At 43.8% G+C, this 17559-nt stretch overlaps 1 protein-coding gene across 1 annotated transcript in view; it reads left to right on the top strand.

The window, feature by feature from the left end:
- Positions 1–652: 652 nt before the first annotated feature.
- The window catches only part of ADGRG1 (adhesion G protein-coupled receptor G1), a 431161-nt gene continuing 414254 nt past the window's right edge, over positions 653–17559 (top strand). Inside the window, exon 1 of the mRNA XM_078670641.1 lies at positions 653–1005. The gene's annotated coding sequence lies outside the window, so the exon portion shown is untranslated. The remainder of the gene's footprint in view (positions 1006–17559) is intronic.

Raw genomic sequence — 17559 nt, 5'->3', positions numbered from 1 at the left:
AGGCTCCGCCTGTGTCCTCATTGGATAAGGTGATTTGCTAGCGGGTGCAGTCAGACCGGGGCGGGCGTCGTGCCTTCCTTGGTCTTCCTGGAGAGGCTGTGCCCACCTGGCGCAACCTTTCTCCATACATCATCGCCTTCACCATGTCTCTTTCTAAGTTCAGCTTCTGGTGCAGTCTCCTGCCCACGCCTGTGGGCTGACAGTAAACGTGAAAGGTCGGAAAGTCCTCAGTCTCGGGGGCGGGCGCCTAAATCGAAAGAGCAGGCGCGAGACGAGTGAGAGCGCGACTAAATAGGAACAGGGGGAGGGGGGAAGAGAAAACACACAACTGGGAGAAAATAAGAAAGAACAAGAAGGATAACGGCGTAAGAGGGACAAGTAGAGGAAAATATGAATAAAGACCGAGAGAAGGAGAGGGACAAAGACTGAGTAAAACTGAGAGAGCCGACAATGCGAGAGGAGAGGGGGCGTGCTGGGGGCGGGGAGGGGGTTTACAACCGACAGAGGGGCGCTCAGCTGGGCCTGCTGCCTCCAGCCTCAGTGGGTGTGAAGTGGCGGCGCCTGTGAGGGACTCTCCACGCCCTCGGGACGGCCCCCACCCCGCGGGAGAGGGCAACCCCCCGCGCGCTGGAGCGTGGAGCGACGGGCAGAGAGCGGCGCCGCACCAGCCCAGAGCCCGGCCAAGCACGCACCTGCCTCTCCACAGCCCGCGCTGCACCCCCGCTCCCCTCCGGCAGGGGCGGGCTCGCGCTGCACCTGAGCCGCGGACCCGAGCGCGAGACCGTCTGTGTGCGGCTCCAAGATACCCTGGACTACGACCCGCGCGCCTCTTGGACTCGGAGCCAGGGTCGCCCGTCTGTCACAGACCCAGAGGACGGCGGTCTCTCCACCTGAGCCCTAACGGCCCCCGGCCGGGCAGCGCCGTCCCCTCGCCGTGCCCCGGGAGGCGCCGCTGCTCCTTCAGCTCCGCAGCCGAGGACTGACTCCAGCACGGGGCCCCAGCAGGTAGGACGGTCACTCCCAGGGACACTCGGCTGCCGGGCACCGTTAGGACATGCTATCTGCGGGGGGGGGGGGGGGGGACACAGGGCATCACTGCAGCAGGTGGTCTGCGGGGCAGCAGAGGGGGCACTTAGAGGCAGCTCGTGTGGGCTTTACGTGCCACCTGGGAATGTGCATGTAAAGTGTAAATAGACGGTTCTGTATGTGGATATGTGAAAACAGGTCTTAAAAGCAGTGTTTACCAAGGAATGCTCAGGAGTTCCTACCTGTGGAATAACTTTGCAATATTTTTTAATAGTGTGTTCTAATTACCCTCTAAATGTTCTGTTGAAAGAAATGGGGACATGAGTTTGAATCGGTAAAATGTTCTCGTAAGAGGAGTTTCTACCCAAGCAGTATTCAACTAAAATATAATGGAACGGTCTTTAAATGAGAAATATACTTAAAAAGGAGTTTTTGTCTGTGAAATGATCCTATAATCAAAGTGTTTATCAGAGTATGTTTCGTAACAACGGTTATTAGTTTTTGACTTTTCTTGTAACAAGAGTTTGTATGTGTAAATTGCTCTCATAATTAGAGTTCTGTCTGTGGTATTTTCTTATTACTGGGATTTCAATTCATGGAACCTTCTTTTACTGAGAGCTTCTATATGTAGAATATTCTTCGCTTCACGTGAGTGTTTTTATGGGGCTGCTCGTGTAACAGAAGTCCCTGTCTGGGATAGTCCCTATGACAGAATTTCCTTTCAGAAATATTTATATACCAGGTGAATATATTAATGGAATGATCATATACCTGAAGTCTTATCAGGGGTATTTATGACAGAAGTACCTTTTCAGGAATGTTTATAAAACAGGCGCTATTTTAAGGGGATTTTCATATTATAGAATTCCATGCACTGGACAGTTATTGTAACAGAAGTACCATTCAGGAATGTTCATATACAAGGAATTCTTTTAAAAGGATGTTCTTGTAACAGACGTCTGTGTCTGAGATTGTTCTTAGAACGGAAGTACCACCCACAAATGTTCCTATAAAATGAGTTATTTTAAGGGAATTATCCTTTGATAGAAGTTTTGCCTGAGTTAGTTCTTATAAAAGAAGTACATTTCAAGAATGTTCATATAACCAGAGTTCTTTTAAGGGAACATTCATATAACAAAAGTCCCTATTTGTGAAACTCCTTGTAACAGAAGTACCGTTTTGGGAATGTTCATATAACAGGAACTACTTTAACTATAACCAGTCCCTCTATGGCAGAGGTCTTCAAACTTTTGTAGGTTGAGCCCCCCCAGCTGAATTTTTTTAGATGTTGGGCCCCCCCACCACCTGACAGAAATTTCTGGAATTGACCGCCACGCGCACATTCCGTACAGGGGTGAGCGAGGTGACCATATGAATTTGGGTGTGCATGTTAGTGCAGAGTGGGACGAATGAATGTATGGTTAGTGGTGGGCTTATTGGAGTGAGATTGCAGATGGAGCAGTGAGGGGGACAGGTGAGTGAAGTGTCACAAGTGCAGGTTGAGTAGTGTGCTCTTGTGACTGCGGGGTGAGGTACAGGGTGAACAGTGCAACTGCATTGTGAGTGCAGAGTGATCACTGTGAGTGGAGGGTAAGTGGGAGAATGATGGGAGTGCATGGTGATCAGTGTGAGGGTGGGGTGAGCGGGTGAATGGTGTGAGTGCATGGTGATCAGTGTGAGCGCACTGTGATATCTGTGAGTGCAGAGAGATCACTGTGAGTGGAGGGTAAGTGGGTGAATGGTGTGAGTGCATCGGGATTAGTGTGAGTGCTGGGTGAGGGTGAAAGTGGATGGTGAGAATGAGGAGTGAGTGTTCTGAATGCAGGGAGCATTCCCAGACACTTGAAGTAACTCAGCATGTTATTGACGGCAGCATAGGGTTTCAAATGTGTTAAACCATTGCTAATATGGCAGTAACTAGGGATCAGGGTGGAGGAAATAAATAATGTGCTGATCCCTCAACAAACTTCCAGTCTTATGATTAGGGTTGGCAGCTCATTATTTTGTTGTCACAGATGGTAGAAAAATAAGCAGTCACCTAAAGCTGTATTTTCAGCACTTGCCTGTGCAGACTTTGAACAGCAAATAGAAATAGAAATAACTTTTAATTGTTTTCTAGAGCTGCATGAATGATCCATGACTGATAATAAAAGGGAACAAAGACAGAAAAGTCACATTACAAATGAATACATACTTGTTATTCATAACCATATTTAGCAATTTGCAGGCTGTTTAACCCCTTCGACTCTGATGACGAGCTGGGCTCGTCATGAGGTAGCCTCCTCGCACGCTCATGACGAGCCCAGCTCGTCACGTAACATGCGCTTTTGAAAAAGTCAGCATACGAGCGGAATTCCGCCCGCACGCATGCGGTTAAACAACACATGGCTGGCTTGCATTTTGCGTGCCAGCCTGTGCAATTTTAAAAGAAACTTTCAGGGACGTTATAGGGATTTTGGGGCCTGTGGGCCAAATGTATTTTCGGGGTCCCTGTTCTGGCCAGCTTTGATTTTATGATCCAGTCTCATCTCTTTCATGCCTTCTTTGGTCAAATACTAAATGTGTGTACATTGGATATTCAGGGATAGTGATGTGTGTTTTCAGTATGTAACACAACAGCAGTTCAATAATATTACTGCAAATAATCTGTCACACCCTTCCATTTCTCATATGTGAGGTCATGTATTGATCTAAAATAAACTTTTTACATGGATGTTGCATGATGCATAAACATTTTGTCTGCAAAATGTCTGTAATAGACTCTTGCACATTAAAAGTGAATGATAGAAACAAGCTATTTACAACATACAGCAGGAGCCACCTAAACAAATGTGGGCAACAGCATGGATGTATGTATTTATTTATTTGTTTGTTGTCACAATTTAAGAAATGATTGCTCTGCCTCTTATTTCCTAGTTCTGGCAGTTATTTTGGGATTTTGATATCCAGGTATGCACTTTTAACCGAAACTACCAATTTGCAAATATTTGACGTTCTCTTCCATCCAATACAGGTGTTCACATTCCTTTTCGAATGTACATCTTGACTTTTGGGGATATGTACGGCTTTTTAAAATTATCTTACATGAGCGTAGCTCCCAGTGGTGTAGCAGCTGCATTGGTAGCATTGAACCTGTGTTAAATCTGCTGGTTACTGCACCTCAATTCTACCTTTTGTTAGCTACCCAGCTAATTTTTTTTATTTTTTATTTATTTAATGCGATTTTATATAGCGCGAACTTTACTCGAAGGTGTCAGAGCGCTTTACATAGGAACCAGTTGCAAAACATAAGGATTTAGGATTACATGCGTTACGTAAAAGATACAAACAGAAAAAATTGCCAATGTACAAGATGTAAAGTCACACAAGGAAGAGAAACAAACAGAAAGAAAAATTGCAAATGTACAAGTAGTAAAGTCACTCGAGGAAGAGATACAAATGGATATACTATATGGGTCCATGGAGCACTTTGCTGTGCCTCTGTTATCTAACTCTCCCAAGAGGGGGTTAATTTAGAGCTGAAATGCTTCAGGTGCAGTGGGAGGCGAGGGGTCTCCTCTGCTAAAACCGAAAGCGTGTCTGTTTGTTTGCTTTCAGTTTTAGCAGAGGAGACCCCTTGCCTCCCACTGCAGCTGAAGCTGTTAACTCCGTTTAGCCCCCTCCTGGGAGAATTACCCTGACAAAAGAACTGGCAGGTAGTGTCCCGTCTATTTCCCCTCCCTCCTCCCTCCTTCCTCCAACCATACCGGAGTTGCGATGGACGCAGGCAACAAAGGGATTAGAGAGGAGTGGCGCCCCCCCTGGGATGGTGTCGCGCCAGGGGGGCGCGCCCCACAGTTTGAAGAACTCTGCTCTATGGGATAGATAGCTCTTGTGACAGACCTATCTTTTGGGAATATTCCTATAACAGGAGTACTTTTAGGTGGCTGTACTTATATCCTAATTCCTTGTCCTGGTTAGTTCTAATGACAGAAGTAACTTTCAGGAATGCTCATATAACAGGAGTTATTTTAAGGGGATTCTCTATAATAGTATTCCATGTCTGGGATATTTCTTATAACAGAAGTACTTTTTGGGAATGTGTATATGACAGGAATTATTTTAATGGGATGTTCGTATAACAGAATACCCTGTTTTGGATCATTCTTATGACAGAAATACCTTTCAGGAATGCTCATGTAGGTGGAGTTCTTTTAAGGGCATGTTTGTACAACAAAATACCCTGTCTGGAATAGCTCTTATAACAGAACTACCTTTCAGGAATGTTCATATAAGTAATAGCAAGAGTGATTTTAAGGGAATGTTCGTATAACAGACGACCTTGTCTGGGATTGTAGAGCCAGCACCATGCGACCGCTTTGTCTTGGGGCATTGTAAAGCAGATTGATGCTTGTAGGACAGCAGTCAGAGAACAGGAGCAGTCTGAAGTCACAAGTACAGAGCCGGAATCATGGCTCTGTGTAGTATAACAGAGGCTGTACATGCTACAGTTCAGAGCATTATCCTAACCCTCTCCTCAAGCGTGAGGTTCATTATCAATGGCGGTTTATACTGAGCATGTGATTATTTGCGGAATGCTCCTATATGAGAATTAAGTTTGGAATAATCTAATAATATTGTATAATTTTTGCATCAATATAATAACTCTTCCTACCGCAAACGGGGCGATCAAGCACATTGGTGGATGTGATGCGCACTTCACACTATATTGTGCTTGTTTGAGAAGATGTGGGTTTGTAGTGTGGCCTATGTGTGGCATATTTTGTTGCTGTGCGTGGTGACCAGAGCAGCGCTCTTACCTTGTGATATGTCGCTGAACTTGGCATGTGGTGGATTGAAGAGGCGTGATGGGTAGAGCGCTACAGTGCTATATTATTTTTGTGTCTAGATGGACTGGTGCGGGGTGTGCATGCACGATGTCCATCAGGGTGATAGCGCCCTAAACGCAATTCTGAAGTCGGTTCGGCCAATCAGAATGCTAAAAATAAAGACATTGTCTGCTGTTGTGTGGAAGAGCAAGAAGCAGACATGTGGGCAGTGCTTGGGAGACTAGTTCCAGTAGTTGGGTTTTGTAACGTGATTATCTGCAGAATGTCCAGATAATGTGCAAATAACCAAAGATGTTCACACTGAAAATTTACCTCCCGTGAACAGCAGCAAAGTACTCTCACAGCAGGGAGATTCAGCGTGGTTTTTTCTTCTTACTTTTGCAATCTGAGCAACCTGCTAATCCAAAACAATCCCGCAGCGAGAGCATGGGATGAAACTCACTTGCAGGGTTCTGGATCAAGTCCATTTTCCATAAAAGGGAAAAACATGTGCCAGAAACTTCAGCTGGAAGATTCTGTCAGGAAGGCATTTCTTTCATATGTGTCCAAGCGATCGGACAGATACTGTCGACGGCCCCACATGTGTATGCGTTGCTGTTACCATGAGGGAGGTACCATTACACCACAAAGACTATCCACCTCCTACCCCACGGATTCCAGACAGCACTTTTTCTATTTCAATATTTAACTACATTTGGAATTTCAAGCCAATTTTATTTATTTTCTTCATCTCCTTTCATATTTTTATACAGTGTGTATTTTCTGCAGTCTGTGCTTCTCTGTGGAGTTAAGTGGATTAGAGGAGGGGGCGTCCACCAGAAACCATGTCATTAGTTTGTTTTTCATGAATCAGGGCATAGAATGGACAAATTTCGAGATCCGTGCGTTAACTGATCCATACTGCCCTTGTACCTATACTTCCCTTACAAACTGTAGAGACATCTTATTTTATGTTGCATAGTTGTGTCAAGTAACAGGCACTGGTATGACGTCATATCACTGCTACCTTTTGCGGAATTGGTTTAAGGCTAGAGCTTGAGTGGTTGGATTAGTGTGGTGGTGCGAGTCCTGTGTAGGAAATGTTGGGTATGGTACATGACGAGTGGAGATGCAGTCCCATTGTGTTGTTACATAATTGCAGCTGTGGCTGTACATGCAAGTAATGCTGGGTGAAAATATTTTTGCTGCAAATTTGCCTACATAAACAACCCAATTTCACTCTGCAGGTGAACGCAAGAGACATATGCCTTTTGTGGTTTGTGCACTTTGTGTGGTTCTCCCTGGTAAAATGATCTCCAGGGAGAATCAAAGGAATGTCTGGGCCTCATTTTGGTTGGGCGAGCAACGAGAAGTACCTGAATCAGTCAGTTCTTAATTCTGGGGCCTTTTTATGTCGAAGCCTACCAGACAGCCCAGCTGTCGGTTTGCTAAAGATTTGTTGAGGACATTCTGAAAGCATCCCTGGGAATGCATTCGCCACTTGCTTATCATTGTCTTTGTGGTTTGTAACTCACAGTTGCTTGCTTTCTATTTCCTGGCTTTATTTGTTTCAGGCTGTCCAACTTGTGTTAGTCCCTCCTGTATAGCATTGCCTTTTTACCTGGCTCCTTGTATTCCTCCATGAGTGCTCGCTTTCTGTAAACAGGCCTTTACATTTGGTTCTCATCTTGTCACATTTGCTGGGCATTCAAATACCGAGGTCAAATGACAGGCTCTGTATGAGGTAGCCTGGCGTTTACTTTTCTTTTTCTGACTTCAAAGTGCGATGATTTATGTGGCAATCTGGCTGGAGTTGTGAATGTAATGGCTTTTTTTAGCACAGAACAAAATGTAGGTGCCTGTAAATGAACTGTGCATGTATTTCAGAATATATTCGGATTAGGGAAGCACAAATGAAGAACATTTTACATAATTCTTAAGCCTGTGGAAACAAATATTTGAATACGATCAAAGCAAATCAATAAATTAGGTCATGGCATTTCCACACATTATTTTTTGTGCCCTGTATAGTTTTATTAGTAAAACTGTATGTCTATGTAAATACAATGGCCATTTCTATTGTAAATGTGTTGTCTGTAATTGCAGTGCACTCCCACACCATGCATACTCCACACTATGCCACTCCACACTTCTTCACTCTTTGCCACTCTACACCCCTCCACACCACTCTACAACCCTCCATTCTACACTACTTTATGACATGGCACTCCACTATATGACACTCCACTCTACTTCTCATTACAACACTCCACGCCAATGCACTCTACACCCCTCTGCTCTTCGGCACTCCATTGTACGCCACTCTACGAAATGGCACTCCACTTTATGGCACTCCACTGCAATCTAGACACTCCAACCTACTTTAGGACAACACACTCTATGCTACTCAATTCTACTCCACTTTGCATCCCTCCACTCTACGCCACAACACTCTACTCAACTCTAAGAAACTCCACCCTACTCTCTGCCACTCCACTCAATGATACTTTACTCCACTTTACTCTATGCCACTACAGTCTGGTACTTTACTCCACTCTATGCCACTCTACTCCACTCCATTCTATGACATTTTTCTCCACTCTCCACCACGCCACTCTCCACCCCTTCTCTGTATGCCACTCTGCAACACCCCACGGCACTCTACTCTGCTGCTCTACTCTGCTCTACTCAATGCCACTCTACTCCACTCTATGCCACTCCTCTACTGTATGCCACTCTGTTACTCTATGCCACTAACTTTTAGCTATGCTGAACAGCAGGAGTGCTTGTGTACAACATAGCTAAAACACATTGGCGATGCCAATAGCTCTTTATAGGTGCGACGTATTGGCGTTGCCAATGCTTGTTTTCTTTCGTAGCTGTTGGAAATTACTGTATGCACAAGCAGTGTAAAGCACAGTGTCCTGAGAAAGTGGGTTATTGCCTCAGTGGATGATGTGGGAGGTGGAAACGCTTCAGAGGCCTACAATTACTGCATAACTTGTGATTTTCTCAAATTTTGCAGGCATAATATACATTTGCAGAGACATAAGCTTGACCATTGCATTAACATTGTCCTGTGCTTTGCCAACTATATATCAAATTCATTTTTGTAATATTGCTAAAACACACAACATAATCTGAATTGAATTAAATAATTGAGTGTCATAGATCTGTGCAGATTGAGTTAACTGCTGTTAATTGCTCAGTTGCCCATGCGCCAAAGATGAAAGCAGAGCACACGAACGGAGAGAGCAATTCCCTGCTGTTAACGTCTGATAGTATGAGTGTAATATACAGAATTACAACTGGTTAGTGCCATCAACATGGTTGTCACGACACTTGGTGCCAAGTGACCTCTTGGCGCATCAATATATATATTCAAATTCAAACTAGTGAGTGAAACTGCCGAGAATGCGCCGCATTAGCCACACATTTTGCTTTTTCTTACTGCACGCTTCACTACAAACTACCACATAATATGATCTTCAGTTGCTGCATAATCCCAGGGGGCCTGCACATAGCTCCTCTCTATGAATTTACTCCTCCTAGGCACTTCCTAGGAGGAGGGTTGAAAGCGGGCTTCTCAGTCTCTGGGTGACTTTGGCCCAGCCTGCTTCGAGCTGCCACAGGTCCAGGAGAACTGCTCAGGACATCTTTGGAGTAGATTTAATGAGGATCATAGAGTGTAGGTGACTATCTCTGTAAAATGTCATTAATTGCATCTTTTTTATAGGGGGGGGGATGAAGATTTTTTTTTTTATTATTATTTTTTTTTTACACGGTGGCGGGGAGTTAAAAAGACCGCTACCCTAGATGCTAGGAGCAGATTGTCTCGAAGGGTGTCCGGTGTTGACGGTGTGCTGGTGTTAATGGCAGCCTCAGGGCTTCTCACAAACCATCAATGTCGCCGTGGGCTCCAGGGGCCCTAGTGACAGGATACTTGCTGTGTGTTGGCCTTGTAGACTTGAGAGTAGATCGTAACTCGCTTCACTACTAGAAATTCGTCGGGGGAGGGGGCGGAGGACGGAGGGGGCAAAGAGGAGGATGTACTCGCGGTAAGGATGTGATGTGCAGAAATGCTGGGACTTGAACCTGTGGTTGTGATGTGCCCAGATCGGCGCAGCAGGCGCGGAACCCTCTAAGCTGTTTTAGTCTAATAAAACAAAACCAAACAGTTTAGAAACAACTAAACCACGCAGGAGACGCTTCCACCTGTGTTTCTTTTTTTAACATTTGTTCCTTCTAGTAAAAAAAAAGACCGTGTTTTGTTCACCTCACTAGTGTGTTTTCATCCGTTATATAAAAATACTGGCATTGTGTATAAAATACGAGCCAACTGGCAACACCCATTGCCGTATTTGGATTTTTCAGCAGGATTGTTTTTGAAACAAAAGCTCTTACAATTTAAGAGAGAGAAAAAACGGCATCTTTAATCTCTGTACATTCTTTCCAAGAGAGAGCGACCAGGCTGACACCACAAACCTGCCTGCTGCAGCGTCCGAGCCCGCCTGCACTGGCAGGATATGCCCCCAGACTGGAGAGAGGCTGATAGGCACTAGCACGGTAGAGGCTGGACTAAGAAGGAGCTATCTCTAGGAACATTCTGGAACGGGCGTGACGGAAGACGATTATATTAAACGCAAATTACTCGGGGGCCACTGGAAATTAAATATACCTAGTGCTGGAATTGGAGAAAAAATTACTCCTGGAACCCATAAATTCAGGGTTAAGGTGTGGGAAAGTGGTTGGAGTCACGAGGGGCGGAACTCAAACAGTCGTTACATATGCCCATTACTGAACAAAACAAACTTGGACCCGCTGAACCGTGATAACTACAGACCGATTTCAAATGAACCATACCTGTGCAAATTGATAGAGCAGATTTCACACAGATGTCACAATTCATTGAAGATAATTCTATTCTTTCAGACTTCCAAACTGGATTCTGTCCTGGAAGAGGCACAGAATCTGCCCTTCTTGCCATCTGGGATGACCTGAAGAACACAGTTGACTGCAATGGGGTTGCTGGGCTACTTCTCTTGGACCTCTCGGCTGCCTTTGACACAGTTGACCATGACACTGATACAAAGACTCCACGAAGCCTGCATAAAGGGGAATGCTCAAGACTGGATCACGTTCCACTCTCACTACAGAACTAATGTCCCACCTTTCTCATCCAAACCGTACTCCACAAAAGCAAGGGTCCCTCAAGGCTCTATCATCTCCCCCATGCTTTTCAATATCTACATGAAGTCATTACCGGCACTGATCAATCAATTTCACCTCACGTGCTATAACTATGTAGATGACACACAAATACTCCTTTAACTGCAATGCCCAAAAGACATTGGACACTCACACATTTTCAGTTGTCTCAGAGCTGTTGATCAATAGATGGCGTGGAGCCATTTCAAACTGAATGCTTCCAAAATGGGAATACTCATGTGTGGCGATCAAATGAAGTAAGAAACCTCGGAATGACCCCGTGGTCCAAGCTATCGATGAATGCCCAAGTGAGCAAACTAGCAAGATCAAGCTTTGTTACTTTAAAATCTCTGTGACAAATCTTACCCATTTTGTATTTCCACACAAGGTCTAGGATACTATCTCCCTTGTTTTGTCCAAACTCGATTTCTCCAATCGCCAATAGCCTCTACCACGGATCACCATTAACAACCATGAAAAGACTACAATGGATTCCGAACTCGGCTGCCACACTACTCTTACATATAAAACCACAATACCATATATCCCCTGCCTTGAAAACCCTGCATTGGTTACCGGTTCCCAGAAGATCCACGTTCAAGCTGCTTTGTATCACACACAAAGTGATACATGGAAAGGGACCGCTCTTCTTCAGGAAATAAAATTCAGGAATAACATTTCAAACACATTCAACAAAGGAACCGCCGATCTAGAGTGGCACCTCGCCTCAAAATGCCAAGATACAAAAAAACCCAATGGGTAGCACATCATTCTCTATTCCAGCAGCCAAACTATGGAACTTTTAACCCCCCCCAACATAAGATTCATGGATAGCCCCCTCATCTTCAGAAAACTACTCAAGAATTGGCTTATCCCCACATCGCAACTATACGTAAACAGATAGAAATATGTGCATATCTCTCTGTATATAAGCAATTATTTCTACTATAGATATGTATCTATATAGATGTATTGCTTTGTATAAACACGTAGAATACTTATGTTTAAAAACGTATTATACATAGATATTCATTAGTTCTGCTTAACAAATGTACATATTACTGATAGTTACATTATTCTATGTTTTTAACATGTATATAAGTGACTGCATAAATAGGTAAATATTTCTTTCATAACTATCTAACTGTTGAAAGCTAGAGTTTATTTAATGCATCTTTAATCTACATATATTACCTTCCTTTCTGCATCTATACACCTTCAATGTACTTATGGATCTATAGCTTTATTACTTTTAGAGCTATATATTTATTGCTTTCACTTATTTATTACTTCTCTTCAAATTCATCATATCCAATGCACTACCCTATTTTCCACCCTATACCAGTCTCAATACAGCCTCTAGCTCAACTCTGACTCTTCTCAAACCTCTTTCTACTACTCTTTCCAATGTACTACCCTATTTCTCACCCTCTACCACTATCAATATATACATTACCTCCATTCTCTCACTCATCAGGGGTTCCAGAGTAGCATGTATTCACCAAAAATAAGCACTTCAACACCCCATCAGGGGTAGCAAGCGCAATATTAATGCAAACCTTTCTCCCTTCTCTATCCCTCCACTATCCTTCTTAATCCAAATAACTGACTAGCATATCCACCACTCAAATCACTTTTATACTTTCACTTTACTAATTCACCACTAATCCTTAATGAATCCGAAGTAGTATGCTACTTGCTGAAAAAACGCTTCAACACCCTATCAAGGGTAGCAAGCGCTATATAAATGCAAAATTGTTCCCTCTTCTATCCCTCCACTATCCTTCTCAATCCAAATAACTGACTTACATATACACAGCTCAAATTACTTTCATATTTTCACTATACTAATTCACCACTAATTCTTTATGGGTTCCCGAGTAGCATGCTACTCACCGAAAAGCACTTTAACGCCTCACCTGGGGTAGTAAGCTCTATATAAATGCACTTTCAATTACAAATTACAATTACAATCCTCAAAGCAGAGTATGACAGGCAACTTATTTAGTTACCTTAAAAACATCTGCTGCAAAGTAGTTGGCAACAAAGATGTGACAGTAAATCTAATCTAGATTAATGAATTGGTCTCCCAAGAGGCCGCATTTTAAAATATCTTAGAGGCTTATGTCACCTGTGTGCCCTGTAATTTTGAGAGGATTATAATAGCAAGAAGTTAACTCCTAGTGGTTAACACAGTTCTTGGAGAGTTCTGTGATTTGTACCAGTGTCGTGCAGCCCCCACAGTGCGAGGGGGGTGTTTGGGAGGGGCCCCCTGAGCAAAAGTGTTATGTGGTAGGCGAGAAAGAGGGGGCTCCCTTCATGTACTTTGTAAGGGGACTCTAAAGTTTCGGTACGCCACTGTTTTGTCCATTCACATTTTTGACTCAAAGTAGCAAAGAGGGTTACTGTGCCTGCTGCAAAGCACTCGTGTAGCAGGCCGATCATGGATGTCTTTTTTATTTAGCTAGGCAAGTGCGCTACTGCTTTTGATACAGAGATCACTTTGTACATCCAGTTCATAAGTTGCAAGCCTTCTAATATAGCACAGTGGTCAATTTACTGGCATCAAGCAGCTGTATGCAAACTGTAAAAAAATGACTTAGATCCTTGTTGTGTTTTTTTCCTCAATCTGTTGTTATTTTAAGATTGCGAGGAAGGGTTCTTTTGGCAGATAATAAAGACTTAGTAGTACAGACAACCACAATCACAGAGTTAGGTTTTATATCCCTGACTCTGTGTTAGAGAAACAAATCTCAGACATATTTATTATCACAACATTTATCACGAGTTAATATAATTACTCGTTCAAAATTGGTACTAAATCTGTCCATCATTTCGAGTCCTTTACAGAGTACGCTAGACAAAACATTTCTAGCCATCCATCTCTCCCTAGCCCCAATTTCGGTGAGCTTGTGCTCAGACTTAGCTCCAGGTTCTCCCTGCATCTTACAGGCAACTAGGACCCCACCCAGCTCTGGGAAAGGTCCCCAAATCTTAATTCCTCAACACCTTCTGAACTGAGCCATGGTCTCCTCTGATGCAAACCTAGATACCCATGCCAAAGGCATTCCCCCTAGGTCCCCCGGCATCTGACAGGAAGATGGATTGGGTAACCACACCATAACTAGGCCCCTTATCGCAGATGGCACAGATGATGAAGCTTTGATAATGTTGGTTTTTTTGGGGGGATCAGACAATTGGGCAAAGATTCTACCAGTGACCTCATTTGGGGCGAGATATTTAAGTCTATACATCAATCGCCGGCTTTCATATTGAAAAAGTTAATTATACATTTTAAGATGCTCCTCAATGGTGTCAAGAGAATATTAATATTCAAGTAACCCTTGGTCGAAGCCATCATGACCCTTGGCTTAGACAGAACCTGTCAGGATGGAAGAATCACAAGGCGGTTAGTGCTTGCAGTGGTATTGTAACATTTTTCAGGCACATACAAACTTCTTAGAGAATCTGTCCTGTGCTATGAATTTACCCTGGCCTACTCATTCCTAGAAGACTGTATTTGAGCTCTTTCTTCGGTAGTTTTGTATTTGTACATTCCGATCCTGCTTTGACAGGTTCGCTTGGATAATTTTTGCCAGCTTTATGCAGGTCTAGACAGCTCTTTTACAAAAGTGTGATAGAATCCATAGAGTGCTCTTTGTGATGAACGCAAGCTTTATTTTCTGCTTTTGAGGGATAGTCCACATTCAGAAGTATTTGCTTTGTTGCCTGTTTTGTTTTTTAACGACTTAAGTTGTTTGCTGATTTCCGTGCTGAATAAGTACTAGAATCTCAATTTTCCACCTGGTGATGGTTAGCTTTTTCTTCTTCCTGTGAGTTTTATGTATATGCTTCCTATAAGATTTTTATTAACTCTACTGAACTTTACAACAAACTGTGAACTGAACTTAGGGACCCACGGGGTCATCAAGCACAACCATGTAAAATATAAGGCATGCGCGAGTGTCCGCGCGTCATGGTGTGTCTGGGCAGTCGTGGTGCAGTCACCTGGGTATTACTTCTGAGGCAAAATGGACCAGTAGTGCACCTTTTAGTAATGGCTTGTGGGAGAAAAGCCCTGGACTGGAAAAGTTGTTAAAACTTTAGACCTAAACCTAGTGGCAGTCCAAGAATTCTGACAGTAAATGTGGATGGGAATGAACAGACTATTAATTTATCACAGATGGAGATGACGGAGAGCAAAGTCTGGAACATTCTTGATAGCCGGCAAAGCTAACGTGGCCGATTCTACCACAGGTTTCCCGGCCTTCGGAGGCACAGACTTGTTGAGAAATACACCAAGTTCCCTTAGGGCTTCCACTACGGATCTGGGGAGATCTGTGAAAGGGGTTACACCCCTCCTCATGTTTGCATAGAAGGCGCACAGTATACAATTAAGGCCCAAAGATTGGCACATCATGGTGTCCGCACTGTACAAAATGACAGGAATTGTAGAGCATACTGAGTTTTGCTAAAACTGTTTAAGGGTACAAGCGTGTTTTTTTCTGTTATGTTCGAGTTCTACAAAGGGATTACCAGCCAGGTGCCACCGTGTGCTGCAAAATAAATGTCAGGCCCGTACGGGTCAACTAACTCGGACTATTGGCTTTGTCCCACTCGACGCCTTTTTGTCAGCGAACTACAGGCACACTGTCGCCTGTCCGCCCGTACATGGATTTCAAACTCTGTTTTACGGAAAACTGTGCTGAAACTCGACCATTTTTTCATATCTGCCTGGTAGACCCAGCTTCAGCTAGTCCTGGCTTTATAGCCAAGAGCACTTCACATGATAATAATAATAATAATAATCCACATTTATAAAGCGCGAACAATCACCCGTAAGGGTCTCAGGCGCTGGGGGCCGTCGGGAAGACTAAGCAAGGTATTGCCCAGAGTCACATGGTGCTGGGCTAACCTGCCGCCGGAGCCGGGGATCGAACCGTGATCCCCAGATTCCAGCGTCAGTCACCCTGGCCGTGGCGCCACACCTCTCGTTGGCGTTGGCGGTTTTTTTTTACATAAATCGCTACAATGTTAAATGTGAAACTACAAGTCCTAGAATGTACCATTAAAAATGTAATCCTGGGGTGGTGGAAGATGTCACACATGAATTTTCGGGGGTACATGTGTGATATGCATGCCAACAGTTGGTAAACAGGCTGTATTTTTCATACAGATCAGAAGAGTGGAGGCAGGGTCTGTAAACGCTCATATATGGGCCGAACTGTCCCCTAAAGAGACGCAGCAAGGGTCTATATCCACCTGCTGTGCACATGCAAAGAACTTTTGAGCGAGCGCAGAGCACTGCTAAGGCCACTCGTCAAACTTAAAAGAATACCAACGGGCAGGCAGGCGGTAAAGGTGTGTTTTTTTCTGGAGAGGATGTGCAGTTAAACTGCCGCCTGGTAAGATTCCTGACCACGGCCGAAAAGAGACTAAACAGCAAAGACACAACTGAAGGGCTCAGCGGGCATTCAGTTGGAATTAGAGGATGGTGTCTAAAAACATGGCACAGCAGCACTTTAAGCCTCCCACGAACTACCGTTTGGCGACAAGAGGCTAGCAATTAAATCGCGGCCTCACTGTGCAGCGAATAACACGTTTGTTTTCTGGGGGGTTGGATCTCTTTTCACACTTTTGCACTGCCCTTTACCAGATTTAGGAAAATCTGTTTTCTAATAACTGTGGCCTGTCGTAATTAGGACGACACTAGCTCAAGCTGCTACCTTCTTAATTGCGCTTTGTCTGATCACTGAGGTCAGGGTGCACATCCAACCTTGGTAACAAATCACTGGGGACTGCCAGGAATGTGAAGACGATTCTCGAAGCTGCCAGCCTCCCCAAAAGCTGGATCCATTGTCCTTCCGAATAATGTGGGTTCTAACGCAGAGAGTATAATGAGATCCCGTGATAGGCAAAAAGGTAATTTATAATTTTATTATTGCCTATTTTGCACATTGTTGTTAACCCAATTATTTTACTCAACTGCTTAGAGCTCGCTGAATTCTTTTATCTTGCCATTTTTGACTAGCACGAACCCGTTGATAAGATGCCAAGTGGCTAGCCACCTAATGCTGCTTTTATGATTCAGTGGCTACACCTTACTATACCTTATCTATAAAGTTTGTGAGTTTGTGTTTTAAATTTGGTGTGGGTGGAGAGGGGAAGTCAATACTTGACATTGTGAGCGACAAAGGCCGATCTTCTTGCCTATTGAATCACCCTTAACGGTTTTACTCATACATGTTCCTAATGAATGGAAGGTTAATGCAACTGCAAGGTTAAAATCTTATTAAAACACTTTGGCCTCCCTGCTACCGATGAACGGCTTCCGGGTCAGGATATCCTCAAAGCAACTACACCAGTGTTGCATCGCCAATTATTGAAAACGGCAAAAAATCTGGAATTTGAAGCTTATGTCACGGCACACTTGTTGCTCTATGGACGTGTCAGTCTAGACATGGTACTTATGTATTAATATTCCATTCCAAGTAATTTTCATCGATGGCTTCAACAA

Source organism: Lissotriton helveticus, chromosome 12, assembly GCF_964261635.1.
Source record: "Lissotriton helveticus chromosome 12, aLisHel1.1, whole genome shotgun sequence".
Classification (NCBI taxonomy): Eukaryota; Metazoa; Chordata; class Amphibia; order Caudata; family Salamandridae; genus Lissotriton; species Lissotriton helveticus.
The sequence above is the reverse complement of the archived record's forward strand: the minus strand, read 5'-3'. Positions and strand labels throughout refer to the sequence as shown.